Raw genomic sequence first — 19,667 nt, 5'->3', positions numbered from 1 at the left:
GCATCGACAATGCAGCGTCTATTCAATGAGTTGCCACTCATCTGAAGGATATAACAGGGAGTGAGCGTAGATGTGTTAAGAATATGCTCGACAAATATCTAAGCTGCATCCCAGACCATCCAAGATTGGAAGACGCAAATATACCGGAAGATGCACTAGCAACTCTCTGTAGACATTAGAGGTGCCTCACAACTGAGGGACCAGGGCAACCCGAACAAGATGTAACGTCTGTAAGGTAAGGTAAGGTAAGGTCTCTCTCTCTCTCTCTCTCTCTCTCTCTCTGTGGACGAATTTCGTCAGCAGTCCCAAATCTTAGTCTTACTACTAACTGTTTCTCGCTGTTTGTAAACAATTCTAACTTACGTTCTAGCAATATGTTCAAACTAAGGGGCAAATAAGCTAAATTTAATGCAGGGATAGGGAAATGGAATGGCAACAATCCTCCTTTTTCTGTACTCTCTAGTTGCTTCTTATTTCAAATATCACCAGGATCTCTCTCTCTCTCTCTCTCTCCTCTCTCTCTCTCTCTCTCTCGTCTTCACATTAACGTGTTTTTTTTTTTACGTGTAATTTCATTCGTATGATTTCGAGTAACAAGAAGATGCGCCTCATTTTATGCGTACCATATATTTCCATGGGGTAAATTTTTCTAACTCGGTGTACTTATTTGTTTAGGATATGACTTTCCTTGCTTTATGACTTCTCAACAAGCGGATCGTTGCGAATTGATACGAAGATCTCTACTTTTCTATCCTCTTGCTTTTTTCGGTAATTTTTTAAAGGGAATTTTCGTTACTGTTTTTATATTTCTGACGTTTATCTGAGTTCGATACGAGTGCAAGCATTTTTATTGACCATCCATTTTTATTGTGCCTTTTTTTTTTGTTCCTTTCGTTTTGCAGATGGAATGCATACCCTCGCCTTTAATAACCCCAGGCTTCTGGAAACAAGGGGACAGAAAGGTCTAGACTGAGTCCCTGAAAGAGGAGGATTCCAAGAAAGAATCGAAAAAAAACAAAAGGGTTGGGAAAGGTCACGGCCACCAAAACAAAACCCGGAGAAATGTTATTCACGTGAGGTTTTTACATCTTCATTTTTCTATTCTATTGACATTCTGGAAAACCGAGAATTGTTCTCGAGGCACAAGATTTCTACGGATTGTGATTAAATCCTTGCAATCATCACCATAACCTTGCGGATATCCAGCGATACAGGTCAGTAAATTTACAGGGCAGGAAAAGGTTGGTTTTAAGAACAAAAGGTTAGGATTATAGAATGGTTTATTTTAGATAGTATCCTTGAAAAGTGCAACTTTTTATGTTTTGAAGGACTTGCCAAAACTTAATAGCTTGAAGTGATTGAGAAATGAGATATAAAAAGGCATTCAGTCTTTGATAATAAAAAGAAAAGAATACTTATACGAAGTTGCAAGTTTCGTATTGTAAGCCTAGAAGGGTTTATTTGTCTTGTGTGAGTTCCGCAAGGTTATGGTGATCGACTTAGATTCAGCCAGCCTAAGTCGATCGCCATAACCTTGCGGAACTCACACAAGACAAATAAATCCTTCTAGGCTTATAATATGAAACTTGCAACTTCGTATAAGTATTCTTTTCTTTTTTTATCAAAGACTGAATGCCTGTTCATGTCTCATTTCTCAAGCACTTCAAGCTATTAAGTTCTGGCAAGTCCTTCACAACATAAAAAATCGCACTTTTCAAGGATACTACTATCTAAAATAAGTATATAATGGTGTTTTGACGGAGAACTTTTTCCGTCAAACCATTCTATATTCCTAACCTTTTGTTCTTAAAACCAACCTTTTCCTTCCCTGTAAATTTACTGACTTCTATTGCTAGATATCTAACTTACACAGAATACTTTGCCTTTCCCATTTAGAACAAAATACTACTCATGTTCTTCATCTACTCTGCACCGTGGGCACATAAACCTCCCTAATTCCTAAGACATAGACTTTGTCAGGCCTAAGGCATGCAACTCAAGAGGAACCCCGAAAAATATCTACTTTTTTCTCCAAAAAGTTTGAGCGATATGGCTGGAAAACTCGAGGTCCCGACAAGGACCATAATGCACGATAAATTAACCTGTCCAATCTGTCCCATGGCGAATGAAGAGAGGGCGGATAAAAATCCTTCTCTTTTAGTGCCGAGCTCCAACTTTACGGCTCACTCTGACACGGGGGAGAAAACTGACACAGAAAAAAGAATGAGGAAACAGAGAAGAAGAAAAAAAAAAGGAAAAAAAAAAGAATTAACAACAAAATTAAAAAAAAATAAAGAGCGCCAGATTACCGCTCGTAATGTTTTTGACTGTATGATTAGGTACTATTTGACGTCGCACTGTCAAGGATACTGACCAACCGTTGAATTTCATATATAGATGAAATTCCAGACATTACAAAAAATTCTAGCATATATAATTACGCACATTATTATAACTAAAAAAATGTTCAAAGAGAAATTTTAAGACTAATCTGTTGCAGAACGTTTCAGGCAATGTAAATAAAAAAGAATAAAGCAATATAAATGTAAGTCAACATCACTCACTTCGAAGGCACAAGTGGAGTTGAAGAATATCAAACCTATCATAAAAGGGAATGAAGTCATGAAGTTTACGGGGATTTCGGAAGGGATCTAAATTGCCGTTTAGTCAAATATTTTCATATGATCAAGTAATGTTCACAGATTTAAGAGACAACTCTTCCAAAGAGTAAAGGGAATGCAGGATAATGATCTTGTCAATCAAAAAAAACAGTAAAGGAGGTGGCAACAGAAGATAAAAGTGAAACTGATAAAAGTGGAGTAGTATCTTCAAAGTACAAGCGCTCCCGGAAAAGTTTGTAGTGCATATGCATATATATATATATATATATATATATATATATATATATATATATATATATATATATATTATATTGTGTGTGTGTGTGTGTGGTGTGTGTGTGTGTATATTATATATATATATATATATAATTATATATATATGTATATATATCAGTGTGTGTGTGTATGTATATATATATATATATATAAGCTTATATATAGGAATATGATATATTGCAGTGTGTGTGTTGGTATTGTACTGATGTATATATTATAATATATATATATATATATATATATATATATATATATATATATAATATTATGTATATATAGATAATTACATTACAAACTTTTCCCGGGGAGCGCTTGTACTCTGAAGATACTAACTATATATATATATATATATATATATTATTATATATATATATATATATATATATCATATATACCAATGACTATCCCAACAGGACGCACCATATACACACTCAAAAGTACCTTAGAACGTGTAAAATTCTATAGCATATTTACTACCAACTTTCAGAGATAGTCATACTTTCCCAGGTATAACTATGAAGAGCTTTTACTCCCTAAACAACTGAAGTTTCTCCTACAATTGGCTGCAAATAACTTCATTTTTCCCATATACAAACAAAAAACATGAAAAACGCGCGCCTAAGATTCTTCGGCGCAATCGAGTTTTCTGTCTGGTGGTGGCCTCAGCCACGGCCAATGAAACAACTCAGCCTAAGTCCGGTGGTACCCTATTTTGTTTGTACCTAAAGCACTGCTAGGAGTGTGATTATGGCTAACATTAACCTTAAATAATATAAAATCTACTGAGGTTAGAGGGCTACAGTCTGGTACGTTTGATGATTGGAGGGTGGATGATCAATGTACCAATTTGCAGCCCTTTGGCCTCAGTAGTTTTTAAGATCTGAGGGCGTACGGAGAGACAAAGCCGGCAGAATAGTTTTCTTTTACAGAAAACTAAAAACCAGTAAACCAAAATACTATGCTTTTTAAGTCTTGAAAAAAAAAAACTAAATTTAGTTTCTTGTACGAACCTTCATCATCATGATAATCGTGACACATTTACTGAAGATTTTATCACTGAAAATCGAACAACTAAGACTCTTCACCAGTTCCATAACACCACCTGGTGGCAGAGTAGCAACAACAGCATTCAAGGTGCTAGACTTCACCTACAAATCACTCTGTGTTAGTTACATCTAGCTAATAGTAAGCTTTCTAGAAAGAATTAAAATCTAGTGAAGCAATCTTTATTGAATAATAATATCGACCAAAACCCTTGAATTCAAAAGAGAGAGCCCAAAATCGAAATAGCATTCCAAGTTATTTCTGAATCACGACCAAAATGGAACTTCTTGCACTTACGGAGTCGCAACGTACATTAGTTATGATTTTTCGCATTTTATCTAAGACGACATGCAAGCAGACAGGTCTATTTCCCGCACCGCGAATTTTCTAGTGCCTTCAATGTTGTTATGTTCGTCAAAAGTTACAGCAGGAGTCAAATAACGGATGGATATTTTTTAGAATATGAGAGAGAGAGAGAGAGGGGGGGGGGGGGGGGGGGTTATTTTACGCCACACTGAAAATAAAACCACCCAGAGAGCTAATTACGATAACAGCCAAGTTTCGATGAACTACGTTTGTTCTTGAAATTAAAGACGTGGTAGTAAAGTACCAATGTATATGAAATCAAGAGTATTTTCCCTGGGATATATGAATCCACTGATATGGGTAGTCTCTCTCTCTCTCTCTCTCTCTCTCTCTCTCTCTCTCTCTCTCCTTCTCTCCTTGCCAAACGACAACTAATGGGAGATCTCTAAAGACTATCAATTATTAAAAGGTAAAGGCCACAGAAGGGGCTTGTGCACTCTCTCTCTCTCTCTCTCTCTCTCTCTCTCTCTCTCTCTCTCTCTCCGAGTCCAAAGGACCCTACTTAAACTCGCCGTTCTCTTGCACCCGTTCCTACTTTAAATCTAATGTAAGGGGTCATTATTCTCTCTCTCTCTCTCTCTCTCTCTCTCTCTCTCTCTCTCTCTCTCTCTCTCTCTGAGTCCGGGGAAATCTATGTGAAACTCCTCGTTCTCTTTTCGCCCATTCCTAATTCAAATCTTCAATAGAAGCCCATAATATGTTTTAATTTCTGTCTTTTACAAGATGAATTCACATAGCAAGAAAAGATTCCTTTGCATAAAGAAGCATTTTAAAGTTACTAATTAAAAGTGACATTATCAAAAGATTGGAAATTGTTATTATCAGGTAAATTAACAGAAATATAAAGTGTATTGAGGTAATTGTCTAGAGGATTTGAATTGAAGAACCAATGAACTGCATTATGAGTTCTACAAAACTGATGTAATTTTTAAGAATTTTATATTTTTTACACTTCATGATGAACTGACTTGCTAAGGTAATTGCCTACAGGATTTGAATTGCAGAACCAATATACTGCATTAGGAGTTCTACAAAACTTATGTAATTTTGAAGAAATGTATATTTTTTGCACATTATGTTGAAGTGACTTGCTAAGCAATTGGAATAATTCCAAGACGTACAGGTACAAGGAGACTTAATCTTATAATATATTCCAAGGGGCATGTTCACTTTTGCATAAATTATATGTCGGCAACTACATATAATGTAGATAATGTACCCTTGTTCTGAGCAATGAGGTGGATGAAAGAAAGCGCTGGGACCTAAGATGAGGTCATGCAGCGCTGAAAGGGAAATTGAGAGTAAAAAGGTTTATTGAAAGATGTCACAGGAGGAAAACCTAGCAAATTCACTATGAAATAATTGTTAGGAGACGATGGAAAGTAAGATGGAAGAAGGTTGATGTGAAAAGACGTAAAACCCCCCAAAAAAATGAAAGGGGTTGCATCAAGGGGCCGAATATCACTTACCATTAAACCCACCGAGATATATAAAAACAAAAGGAGTTTGTCATTAACGAGAAGAGTGAACTAAAATTTTTTTCTATATATCACGTAAAGGACTTTGTTTCATTTATCCCTAAATACCTCCTGATATTGGGTAACTGACATCTGAACAGGCACAAAAGCTGCTGTAAATTAAGTAACTTTTTTAATCATTCTCATCATTACACCTGCACCTGTACAAGAGAATTTAATTGTGGTTTTAATTAACGTATCTGTGATGTTTTAATATCGAGTGTAAGGTCGCCCCCTCCAAACTGATATTTGTTGATTTTGCTTCCACGTGGATGAATAATATCCCTTTGATGTTTTGTTCGTGTGAATTGTTGTGAGTTGGCAATATATTTCGATCGTGGTGTTTCACTTGCATAATATATGCGTGTCTGTGTGTAACTGAATCACGAAGATATGGAACGTGATATGGAACGTGTATAAATAAAGGCAACTACCACGAAGTGTTTATAGAAATGAATCAATGGGGTGGTTTTTATGCCTTTCTACACATCGGTCCTTGATGCGTCGAAAGGCAAGCAACCACTCCTTTGTTTCACTTTTTGTTTCGTGGTATTTGCCTTTATATTATATATATTATATACACACAGTTACGCACACACATATTATGTATGTATGTATGTATGTATGTATGTATGTACAAGCGAATACCACAGGTAATGAAGTCACGTGTATCTACTGTGATTTTTTAAGTAAGTGATGTATGTTAGTATGTATGTATGTATGTATGTGTGTGTATATATATATATATATATATATATATATATATATATAATATATATATATATATGAATGATTCCTTCGCCATAAATAAACTTATATTGGCTGCTGTATTTAGAAAAGCAAGGAAAGGACAAATAGGAAGCAAAAACATATATGTACAACTGTACAAACAGACAATTACGTACGCGCGCAGGCCTATTCATGTATGCCTTTATGAACGCCTGCTTTCGTTTGTGTTTTTAATTGCTTCCTGTATCAAATAAGAGAACATACAACAGATCTATTTTCATAAAGATAATAGTAGAAATTCATATGAAAGTTATCATAGGTTGAAAGAGGATTACGTTTTCATTTCATACACGGTGGGTAATATGAAGGACATTCTGTTCTCATTTTTGGAAAATTAAATATTTCTATCCCATGCCAATTATACGTGCGTTGATTACAATTTTTATAATTGTTCCCTCGATATAATCCATATCATATTCATATTACTTCACTGATTGAAGGAAAGAGATTATTTTCATTTACAAAGAGCACACAGCAGTCTCGATGGGATATAATTGTAAGTTGACCAACTTTTCATACCATTTCCAGGTAAACAATTCACGATATCTTACAAAGAGGTTTTTCCTTTTTTACTCTCTTTCATCTTTTGTAAATAATGTGCTTATAATTTTTTTTTTTTTATAAAATGATATCTGTCGCTTTTGAAGAACGTGTGTCAACAAGAGACCCTTTACTCTGAAGGAGGCGAATTCTCTGAAATCCTTTGAGTGTATTCCTCAGGTTGAAGTCTTCACACCATTGTTGAATTTATTGATGCCAGTTGCAAGCTGCAACATTATCATCAACAAAATGAATTTTTGCTGAAAACATCAGGGAAAAATGGATTGGAAGTTCCACGTGTAGATGGGGAGAATAGTTTGATAGACCCAAACCTCCTAACTGGATGAAAACTATGAGAATGAAGGAAGGAATGAGTGGAGGTTTGTTCAAGACAAAGGTCTGGAATGATTCATTGTAGCGGAATTTTACAGAGGCCCTTTGTGTCACGCGGCGTTGATAGCGATGATAATGCCACATACGAAAGAAAAAAAATTAAATTATATTAACAAACTAGAAAAGGCAATCAAAATACTTGCACCGTCGGTAACGGGAAGCGCCTGTTGCTAAGAAAAAAAAAACGATTACGTTAATGTATACTCGAGAAGCACCGTATTCAGTTTTTAACGCTATTTCGAGTTTCTAGTATCCCGACGGGGCGATACACAAAAGTTCGATTTCATTCATGTATCTTTCACAAACATACTTAACCATAAATATAAGCACGAGTCCAATTCCAATGGAACAGCTATTGTGTAAATAATCTATATTTTCTATTTTTACTTACCAGGCAGTAGTCTCTGCATTGCAGATCGAAATGACGTTAAAAAAAAAACGATTTCTCACAGACACCTTCCTTACTAGATAAACATAGAGGTAGAAATATCTAGCATTAGTTTAACCAATAAATCAACTAATTCCAAGCTAAAGATTAACTTTAGAACGCCCCCCCCCCCAAAATAAAAAAATAAATAAATAACAACGGTTCGATGAACAGTCTATTAATGAAATTCATAAGTATAACCTATATTAAAGTAATATTCATTTTAAAACAGATTGTTTTATTTTAACATTACTTCCCTTTGGGAAAACTCTGATTGGATTTTACTTGATGAGGACTGACAAAAAATTGTAAGTTCGTTTATGGAAGAGCAAAAGAATCTCTTGAATTCAATTGATTTTTCTCGAATCAGATGTCCTGATTCTATTTCAGTACTTTAAACTTTCTGAAAGGGTGTTTACCCGGATTTCGTGAATATAGTCTACAGACGCTCAACTGGCATCCTTGTATGTAGCCGTTTAAGATGTTTTTGAATGTCACCAAAGGGCTTCTGTACGACCTTACAATTACTGAAGCAATGGCACGAAACAGAAAACGGCCTTTGAAGATGTGTAGATCATTAGCAATGCTGATTTTCGTATTGTCTGTTTCCCCAGCTTTTATCAACATACATATACCAAGGAATTTGGACAGCACAAAGGTGGCAGGACTACAGTGTAGAATTTTATGTATGAAAAATTAGTGTCTAATAGTTAGTCAGCACAAGCAGGAAGTATCCACGTATATGTGAGGTCATTAATGCCTGTGCTTTATCCACAGAATTGAATGCATTACTTCTAAAGGGATTTAATTAACAGGATTATACGCCTCAGGTGGTAGCATAGAATTTCCATGTCAGTGTTGTTTATGTAGTACAGGAGGATTGTGCATAATGGAGATCTATTTGATAAGTGGAAATACATTCACTCACTCTCAGAGAGAGAGAGAGAGAGAGAGAGAGAGAGTGAGAGAGAGGAGAGAGAGAGAGAGAGAGGGGAGGAGAGCGCGGGAAGAGACTATTAGCGATTAGTGGTGTTGAGAGGACGATGCGGTATGTGAAAGGACTTTGTATACAGAAGTGATACTAGTGATGTATAAAGCAATATGAAAACTACGAATGGGAAGCAGACAAAACTTTAAATAAAAATGACTAAAGAACATAATTAAACAAAATAGCAAATATCAATTGCATTTGTGCAGAAACTTTCTGATGTCGCGATAACAGCAATCATAATAGATTTTTCTCCAGACAGAAACTATCTCGAATACCAACCCGGGAATGTAGCCTATGACTGGGTATGTTATGCATACCCGGAATCTGGAATTGTAGTGGTAACCTTTGATACTCGGAATGCGGGTATGCAGCATAATTCCTTACGCTTCGAGTAAAAAAAGCGGGAGAGAGAGAGAGAGAGAGAGAGAGAGAGAGAGAGAGAGTTAAAACTTCCCATCAGCTGGCCAAAGCAGTTATCATTCAAACTTCTATCGTGCTGTCAATCTTTCAAAAGATGGCTCTTGCCTTGGAATTTTCTCCTTTCATATGACGATGAGATGAGATTTCAATTTAATTGAGGAAAGATGGAATCGCCCAGATACAAAATAACATCCTGATGGTAATTTCAATGACCAACGCTCTCTCTCTCTCTCTCTCTCTCTCTCTCTCTCTCTCTCTCTCTTTAGGTTTTTGTCAGCAGTTCTTTTAGCTTCAAAAGCTCTCGGTTTGTGATATGAGAGAACTTTGCAAGACACGATCATGAAATTACAGAAAGTAAATAAAATTAAATTATCATTCGTGCAGAGCCCGTTTCTACACATCAAATATGAATATAGAGCAGAAAGCTATATATTATTAGTACAATAATAATAATAAACAAACTCACAACAGCATGAGGTAATTTTGTAACTGAAGAGAACTTTGAACTATGAGAAATATGAACAACTGAAAAGACATTGGGGTACATGCTCAGGGACACGGGTCAATACTCTTTTGCTATACTACCTCTCAAAAGGCTAACAAAGAAAATTTTCTCCAGGTGAAAAAAATTATATCAGACCATTTGAAAAAATATTAAATTAAGCCCAATTCCATACAAATATGTACACACACGCATCCATTTATCTACCTAGTTATGTATGTATATACGTATATACCTATATATATATATATATATATATATATATATATATATCTATATATATATATATAATTATATATATATATATATATATATATATGTATATATGTATATGCATATATATATATATATATATATATATATATATATATATGCATATACATATATACATATATATATATATATATATATATATATATATATATATATATATATATATATATATATTATAAATAATAAACTCACATATATAAATAAATAAATAACACACGCAAACACACACACATATACATATTTTTTCATTAATATATATATATATATATATATTAAATGAAAAACTGAATTCAGCTATTAGCTACTCCTATCTTTCTTTTCCCACATCATCCGGATCACAATTGAAATGACTACAACATCATTACCTCGAAATTACACGAGGCATGCGATACCCATGAGGTCAGCTTAATGACGTCACACAAACCACCTTGAAGAAGAAAAAATATTGGGTTAATAGAAAACGGACTACGGCTTATGTTTCAATTTCGCCGTTTCGTACGGATAATTAACATAAATTCGATGATGTTTCTGCGGGTAAAGACAATAACATGGATCACTGTTTCGGCCTTGGCCTGGGCTGGCCCGGTCACTTTTAAGAACATAGTTGTGTGAACGGATTGGCAAAGCATTATACGCGTGACCTCATACGAGACTACAGATCTACGCAAGGTTTTACGGGATTCAACACCACCAAGGCAATCAGTATGCTTACATCTGGCCACAAAAATCCTTCGTTACAGCTTTACTGCCTGGTAAATACGTTCATTTTTTCTCAAGGACCGCCGCAATGCGGTAGGAGTTCCCGCAGGCGAGCAGACACAAGAGATAACGCGCTTACATGAATGCATTAACACTATGGCGACAGACATCTGAATCCAGCGATAATGAGTTCAGCAGAGAAGCCCCGATGGCTGTGAACGAATCGAATTCACAGTTGAACTGTAAAATATAATTGTAAAGAATATATACGATGACAAATAGAGATGCTGCATTAATTAAATACATAATTGTATCCCACTGTGGAGGGATGAGGTTTGCCAGACAATCATACACTAACGAATTTTTATTTACAGCTTCACGAAAGTCCTCACGAAAGCATCGTTAGCTCGGTACCTCAATCATACTACTGATGGTTGAGAGGCGTTATAGAACTGTTTGCACGATAAAACAACAGAAAATAGTAATAGTAAAAACAGTGATAATGTACTGAAAGACATGGCCCAAGACAGAAGTAACAAAATAATCTATATTACCGCAAATCACTGTTGGTGAGGAAAAAACATCCATGTCTAGTCCTCACCCCCCCCCCCCCCCCCCCCAAAAAAAAAAAAAGTGTATTTTTCCATTAATACTTTAGTCATATCGTCCTTATTTTGCAGATTCACATTATTTTTTAAAACAGACATCAATTTGCCCGTCTATGAATTTGATTTCGACACAAGTCTTCGAGATACCGAAATCTAATTCCATAAGCTGATGTCTTATCACCTTTATTCTTTAGCCCGTTTGTTTTACTGGATACAAGGGCGGACTAGTTCGTTGCCTGAAAACGCTGTGCCCATTGTGGAAGCAATGGACATCTTTCGGACAAACAGTAATATTTGAAGCTAAGTCTGGTCCACGTGGAGTCAATACAAGCGTAGGGTGTACCAGGGGTCTTTAAAACTTCAGCATTTCAATACTGGCACTACACAGCCTAGCAGCTTCAATAGGCCTTAGTCGACAGCCAAAACCCAATGATCTTGTTCCTCCAATGACATGAGTGGTAATTAAACAAAATAAATTAATTCATTCATGCCAATGTTGAATTTCTTCCATGCCTATTACATATCTGCTACATCAAGAAAGAACTGATAAATCTCTTGTGGAAGGGCGAATACCCCTCCCCACATCAGAAGTCATATTTATAGAGGAATGTACCCAAAAATGTCCCCCAAATACTCACGCACAGACACCCAAGTTGTCAGTCTCTCGTCTTATCCCCCTTTTGATTTTTCTGCGTACACTATCTAAATTTAAAAGATTTTTTTCTAAGACAACGTGTTATTCTTTAAGAATCACCAGTAAACAATAGTTCAGTGTGGTGATGTCATACCCAGAGGTTGTTTCATATTTGCTTGTTCTTTTGATGCTGTAGTCGTTTTGTTTTTGGAAAAAGGCTAAGATAATAAAAGTCCCCATGTCTTATTAATAAGAATTACTTCAAGTCTGATCATCTATATTCCATGGTGGTAGTATGTTCTCCACTGTTAGGACGATTATGTACAATGACGGGTTAACGTCAGTCCCCAATAGAATAGAAGTTGATGACACTCTACGAAATGAGTAACACGAACTACCTGAAGAGGCACATGCACAGGCACTAAGGACGAGTATGCATTTCAATCATGAATTAAAGAGAATACGACGAAGAGACAAATAGGTTCAGCCAAAGCTTCCGTTTCTCCCGATTAAAGAACTTAATTTTTTTTATAAGCAACAAAGACTTTGGTATTTGTATAAGTACTCGTACATGTACAAAACTGAGAGAGAAAAAAGAGAGAATCCTACTAAACAAAGTCTTTGAAAAGGGAAAACCTGATCAGAGCCATTAACGAATCAATGCTTGTGCCCTGACATCAGCGAGCAACGTGACCTGGATCAAAGTTAAAAAAAAATATAAGATCGAGCGTCCAGGGGAGGCAAAATTCCCCTGTAAAAGAGTTAATGGCCTTTCATCAACTACAGAGCGAGGGGATCTATTCCCCAACATGAATATTTCACGCGCTGAAACCAATCCGCTCTTCATGGAGCCAAGGCCACGCATTCACTAACATCAATTTGGCAGTGGGGTCGTGATGAATGATGTGGCTCCTATGTTTTCCGGGCAACACGTGCATCTTTCATTTTTTAATTCTGCATAAACTTTATGGCGCTGCCGCCGCACTGATGATAACGACAGAGCGGAATGAAATACACCGTTCGCGGGAACAAAAATGTGGACGTGTGCCTTATTCCAGCGCTACGTTGCTGTATGGGTTGGTGTATGTTTGGTTACTACATCTCGTTACACCACTTTTCAGTTTTCTGTAAAACTATTGTGCCGGTTTTGTCTGTCCGTCAGCACTTTCTGTTTCCGCACTCAGATTTTAAAACCTTCTGAGCCTAGAGGCCTGCAAATTGGTCATGAAACATACCAAATTGCAGCCCTCTAGCCTCAGGAGCTTTTACTTTATCTAAGGTTAAATGGCCACATGTTCTACTGTAATACATACAACCATAAAACTGATCATAACATTTGGACAATTGTCCTGGCAAATTGAAACACAAGGCTGACTGGAAACAGATCGTGACCTCTAAATTCCTACTGAAAGCTTCAAGGTGTTTTTGGCATTATGGAATTTCATTTTCGTACAGACAAGTAAACAATGTACCGAAAATAGAGTTTTCTGTAGCGCGTATAATCAAGGCCACCGAAAATAGATCTATCTTTCGGCGATCTCCGTATAATGCTGTTTAACCGAACCGCGGACCATGAAACTCTCAGCCGGCCGTGGTGGCCTTTGTTGTTGCGGTGCCAGAGGCCCGATCATGGATAACTTTAACCTTAAATAAAATAAAAACTACTGAGGGGAGAGGGCTACAATTTAGTATGTTTGATGATTGTAGGGTGGATGATCACACAACAATAATATATATATATATATATATATATATATATATATATATATATATATATATATATATGTGTGTGTGTGTGTGTGTGTGTGTAGTGAGTGAGTGTGTGTGGTGTGTGTAAACGTCCTCAAGTCCGACGGCAATCATCCATCTCAGAGCAAGTCAACATGGAGACACTTTTGAAAATTTGAATGTTTTTATCTTTTAAAACGAGCTTTGAGCATCTATTCCGGTTTTTGCTACGCAGTAATGATTGTAATTCAAGATTCGTTAAGCAACGTATGCCTCGGTCTTATCCTCTAGTCTAATTGAATAGAGATGCGGAGAACGGCGACACTATAATCCCATTCCACACATGCCATAATTAATATATTAGGCCTCTATTGACACTAATAAATTGAGTTTGTTCTGGTGGTGCAAAACAGAGACAGAGAACGAGGAGACGGGGGAAAGGGAAAGAACAAAATAGATCATTATAAGAAGTAAGGGGTTATGTGCGATATAGTTCTAGGCGTGTTTTAATATTCAATTCAATGTCATCAAGAGTTTTGATTTTCAACTTTGATTTCAGGGAGAAGTTTCAAGTGAAAATATAAACCCGAAAAAGGTACCATTCGAGTCCGAACTTCATATCAAGATCGACCCAGCAAGTCAATGCAGGAGATTCTTTCTTCATTGATTTACAAAAAATAAAATCCCTTATTTCATTACAAAGTATATTGAAAAGTCAACGTAAATGCATATAATATACTGGAGGAACGTCATGGCTCCTTCATCTACCTGCTAATTTCTTTATATTCATGAATATCTTTAGCCACCCCCCTCACCTGTAATTTAATTTTACAAACTATTTGCCAAGAAACTTCCTGCTTCCTGCGTTATTTCGACGTTTCACGCTAAAGGATCTCATCTGGCCACCTCATATACAAAAGCTAAAGAGTTCATTCCCGGATTTCTCTCCTCACCTGAGAATCCCAAGTCACGTTTCCTCCTAATCCAAGTCATCTCTTGGGGCACCTCCCTTTTCTCTTACGTTCTCAGGCAAAGCCAGCGGAGGCTCATTTTATTGTATCTCTCTCTCTCTCTCTCTCTCTCTCTCTCTCTCTCTCTCTCTCTCATCCCTGCAATGACGTACATAGAAAAAATGTACTTCGTTTGAATTCAGTAGAGATGAAAAATATATGAAAGAACATTATGGACTCATTGGGGTTATAACTTTCATAAACTGAACATTTGCTAGTTAGCTCCATCATATTTATACAGCAGGATAAACCCAAGTGAACTTTGGTAGTCGTAGAGTATTTAAAAGAAACTTCACACAGAACGTTGTTCACATTTTACCATAAATATTAAAAACAAATTGCAATCATGCCTATTCAGTGATTTTTAATAAGTGAATATAAGGCTCACTTTGAAGGCTAGTGTGTAAGAGTTTCAACTTGTCGGTAATATACCTGTACGCTTCATACTAATTAAATAAAATAATTCATAGCTGTTATCAAAACATTTACTTCACTTAACAGATGAAATAACCTCAAATGGAGAATTAAGTGCTGTACAATATTATAATATATAGATGCATTAGCTCACTGAGTATACACAAAATAAAATTTTGTTATTCGCTCCTTAAATAACTTCATCCTGGATTTGAACTCAATCCAATAATTCATGGATTTCATGATTCCAGCTTACAGGACTGTCTTCTCAATATTTTTCCAGTCTTACTGGAGCTTAATAAAGACGGCCTTGACCCCATCCTGTTGAGATTTATTCATTTGTTGTTTGACCAAGAATTAATTGAACCCTAGAGCTTGAGCAAGTATTTTTGAGACCATTATACCTAATTTTCGTAGTTGATTACAATTCTTCATTACAGCTTTAGTCATTAAGGTATAACACAGTCATTAATTACAATAAATAATATGAATGACAGATGGGTCGCTCGATATTATTTTTTTTTTCTTGTTTGGAACGGAGTCATAGTCACGAAAAATTGTCTAATCACGAAAGAAAAACATAATACTCTTTTACACGTATGTCAAGACTAAAGGGAAATGCAGTCTGTATTAACAGCTGAAGAATAATGACAGATGCATGATGAACATCATTATGAATATGTAAATTTAAAAGTCATTACTTAAATTGGTAGGTATGAAACACTCAGAAAAAAAGGCTTGGCTTGGCTTGGCTTGGTTTTGCTTGGTCTTGGCCTTGGTTATTACCGCGCTTGGCTTGATTTGGCATGGCTACCAGATTGCTTGGCTTAGCTTGTTTTGGCTTGGCATGGCTTGGCTGAGCTCGACTTGCACAGTACTTGACTCGGTATGACTTGGAAAGCAGATGGCCTGGCTTGGCTTAGCTTGGCTTGGCCTGGCTTGGCTTGGTTAGCAGAAGCATTGGATTGGATTAGCTTGGATTGTCTTCACTTAGCAACCAGAGTGCTTGGCTTGGCATGGCTTGACTAGCATAGTACTTGGCTTGGCTTGGTTAGCAGAATGTTTGGTTAGGCTTGTCTAGTAAAGGGCTTGGCTTGGCTTGGCTTAGCGTGGTTTGCAGAGTTCTTGGCTTGATTATCAGAATGCTTAGCTTGGCTGGGCTTGGCTAATTATGCCTTTCTTTCTCTCATAGATGATATCAATGCAAAGAAAGAGTCGACTGGTGAACTCGATATATTTTTGAATGATGAATAAGAAAGAAAATTAGCGTTTTATTATTTTTCTCATCATAAACAACGCGATGTACTAATGAGATACAAAAGATTTAAAATAAATAACCTTTAAATTCCGTATCTGAACTGAGCTGCTGTGTGAAAACAAATAATGGCATAAACACAATCTGTCATCGCCAAAATAATAACCCATTTTCCATTTGGCTTCACATTTCCGATTAATCACATAAATACTCTGAAGGAGAGATATATTTGAGGTCTAACGCAAATACATATTTTTCGAATTATGTGGCTCTTAATATATATATATATATATATATATATATATATATATATATATATATATATATATATATACTATATATATATTATATGTAAATATATACAAAATTACATATATAATATATATTATATATATATATATATATATATATACTATATATATATACGTATATACTGGAAAAACACAGAAAAATATTTAGTACTCAGGGGGTACGTAGCAACTTTGCAACTTTAAAAGGATATCTAAATCATCTTAATTTTCGTATTTCACCAAATTAATAAAAAATATAATATTAGTAAAGATACTCCACTGCCCTTTATAGTCTAATCAAATCGTCTTCAATTCCAGCTTCCACATACATCACAAGGGAGAAACTACGACTACTTGCAAAGCAACAACTGACGCTGCAGACTATACATGTATTACTCACTGTTCAAATCGCAGCATATCTCACAGAATCACATGACAAGAGAATTGATTTAAAGTACAATATACAGAATGAAGAATTATTTCTTTTGTTATTTTTTCTTCATGTTTTGCAAGGGAACCTCTGAATTCAATTTCCTTCATTCCCACAAACCAAACTCGCTGTATTTCATCTTTAACTACGTACAGTCGTGCCTCGAAAATGAAATTGCATTCACCTTGTTTCTACACAAGGCGGGACACAAAAAAGTATGCTTTAAAGCAGGAAATTAGAATACTATAATTGCCAGTGTAAAACGGTGGGACTTTGTCGTTTTAAATGGATCAATGCACGATTATTTTAGTTGCAAAAGAAAAAAAAAACTCCGTAAAAACATTTTGGTAGTACAATTTACAATTCACACAATAAAGGAGCTTATCAAAGAACAATGATTGAATACGCAGAACTAGGCCTCGTTATGGTTTATTCTCCCAAGGAAATATAGATATTTTATCAGATCTTTTAATTTTTCAATGCAAAAACAGAGAACGGGAATTGAAAGGACTGTAAATACTTCTGCTGTTTCCGAATTTGTTTTGACCACTGACTTATTCACCTTTGAAAGACGTGTTTGTCACAGGAAAGAATATTACAACTGAAAAGAAGAAAAACTTGACGATTTAATAGAAAGATTATCTCTTGAAGAAAAGGTAATAACACAGGAGCCTTTCAGTCGAATATTTTCAGTTAAAATAAACCTATAATCATTTGGGAGAATTTCTGAATTACTGAAATGATACAGTTTTGAGATGACACAATTAGCTTTTCATGCAGAGATATCAAGCTGGAAATGTTCCAAACACAACGGCGGAAGTTGCCCGAAAAAATAAAGAGTGTAAGACCCAATTCGACACAAATCAACCTTAATTACCGCTTTATCTCTCGCATGTTACCGAAACATAAACTACCCGTAATTGAGAGATGCAGCAACAACAGTGAATTATGGAAGTCTGTGTCAGAACCTGCAGAGGACAAATGTTATCACGATAGATGGCTGTTGGGAGAATTTTTATTCCTCGGCATCATTGAAAGTCAAGTCACGACCGAGAGAAGAAGAGAACCGAGGGAAATTTCTTCGGCATTAACACTTTTCTATGGGGTTTATAAAAATTCTCTTGTGTCACGCATGTCTCTTATTTCGTCTATAGGCGCCCACATTAATTTACTTCTTAAAATAGACAAATTATTATTAATTATTATTACAGTGGATGAAACCTATCCACATGGAACATGGACACAGAGGCCATTGACTTGAAATTCAAGCTTCCAAAGAATGTTGGTTTCACCCTCCCACCACAGACCCCACACTGCAGCAGTAACTGATCATGATACGGAGCCAGTGATTTTTCATCGCCCTGGTAGAGACGCAACCCCGCGACATCTGAGTGATACGCCACGACACTAACCACTTTACCAGCGGACCAACATACATGCATATATTTAGGCGACACATACATACATTCATATACAGCTATAAGGTAGGTTGCGAGTCGCCCCGTTGGGTTCTTGCTATCAGTTTTCTTTTGTTTCCCTATTATTATTTTAGAGAAGGTCTAAATAGTCTTGTATCATAGGTTTTACACACACGACACCACATTCATACATACATACATTTATATATATATATATATATATATATATATATATAATATTATATATATATATATATATATATATATACCATACTTGTTAGACTGGTCAACAAAGGAACAACAGATTTTGTCGGGTGAGGCGAGAAAATGCTGGTAACCAAAGGAAAATATTGCTGCTTGAAGAAGTGCTTTTGCTTGTGCAACTGAACATTCACCTGTAAAACACGGAGAGGGAAGGTGCATGAGACGCCGAACTTCAATGAAGAAAACATTTTTCCTTTTTTTTGCGCTCAAAGCATATTATGTACAAGAAATAAAGCTAATTATACTTTCAGGGTTTATTTACTATGTCACAGCACAGTTTTGCGCAGAAAAATCAACAGAGCAAACCTGAAGCAAACTTTTTTTAATGAATCCTTCCCCATAGAAGTAATGTTCAATAAAATCTACGTCGATTCCAAATAATTACATTTTCTTAATCTTTTTTGTATTTTTTAAGAAATTAACGGCAATAATATAATATGAAATGTTTATGTTCGCCGACAATATGACTTATTTAAATTATATGTAAAGTGATTTTAACCACTGGCAAACATGAGTGGGGACCGAGGTCGAGCATAGGAGAACATCATGCTTAGCATTTATCGTAGTAAGCCGGCATGTCCTGAGCGCTTCTTGTCCCTTCCAAAATTACACTTCTGGACATAAAATCAACACTCAAAAAGAAAAAAAAAGAAAAAATAAAAAAAAAAAAAAAAAAAAAAAAGAAGGAGAGTGGCGGGTTATCGGAAAAAGAACGACGACTGTGGTCAGTATGCGAGTTTGAAGAAAATGCTTTTCTT

The sequence above is a fragment of the Macrobrachium nipponense genome, chromosome 8 (assembly GCF_015104395.2).
Source record: "Macrobrachium nipponense isolate FS-2020 chromosome 8, ASM1510439v2, whole genome shotgun sequence".
Classification (NCBI taxonomy): Eukaryota; Metazoa; Arthropoda; class Malacostraca; order Decapoda; family Palaemonidae; genus Macrobrachium; species Macrobrachium nipponense.
The sequence above is the reverse complement of the archived record's forward strand: the minus strand, read 5'-3'. Positions refer to the sequence as shown.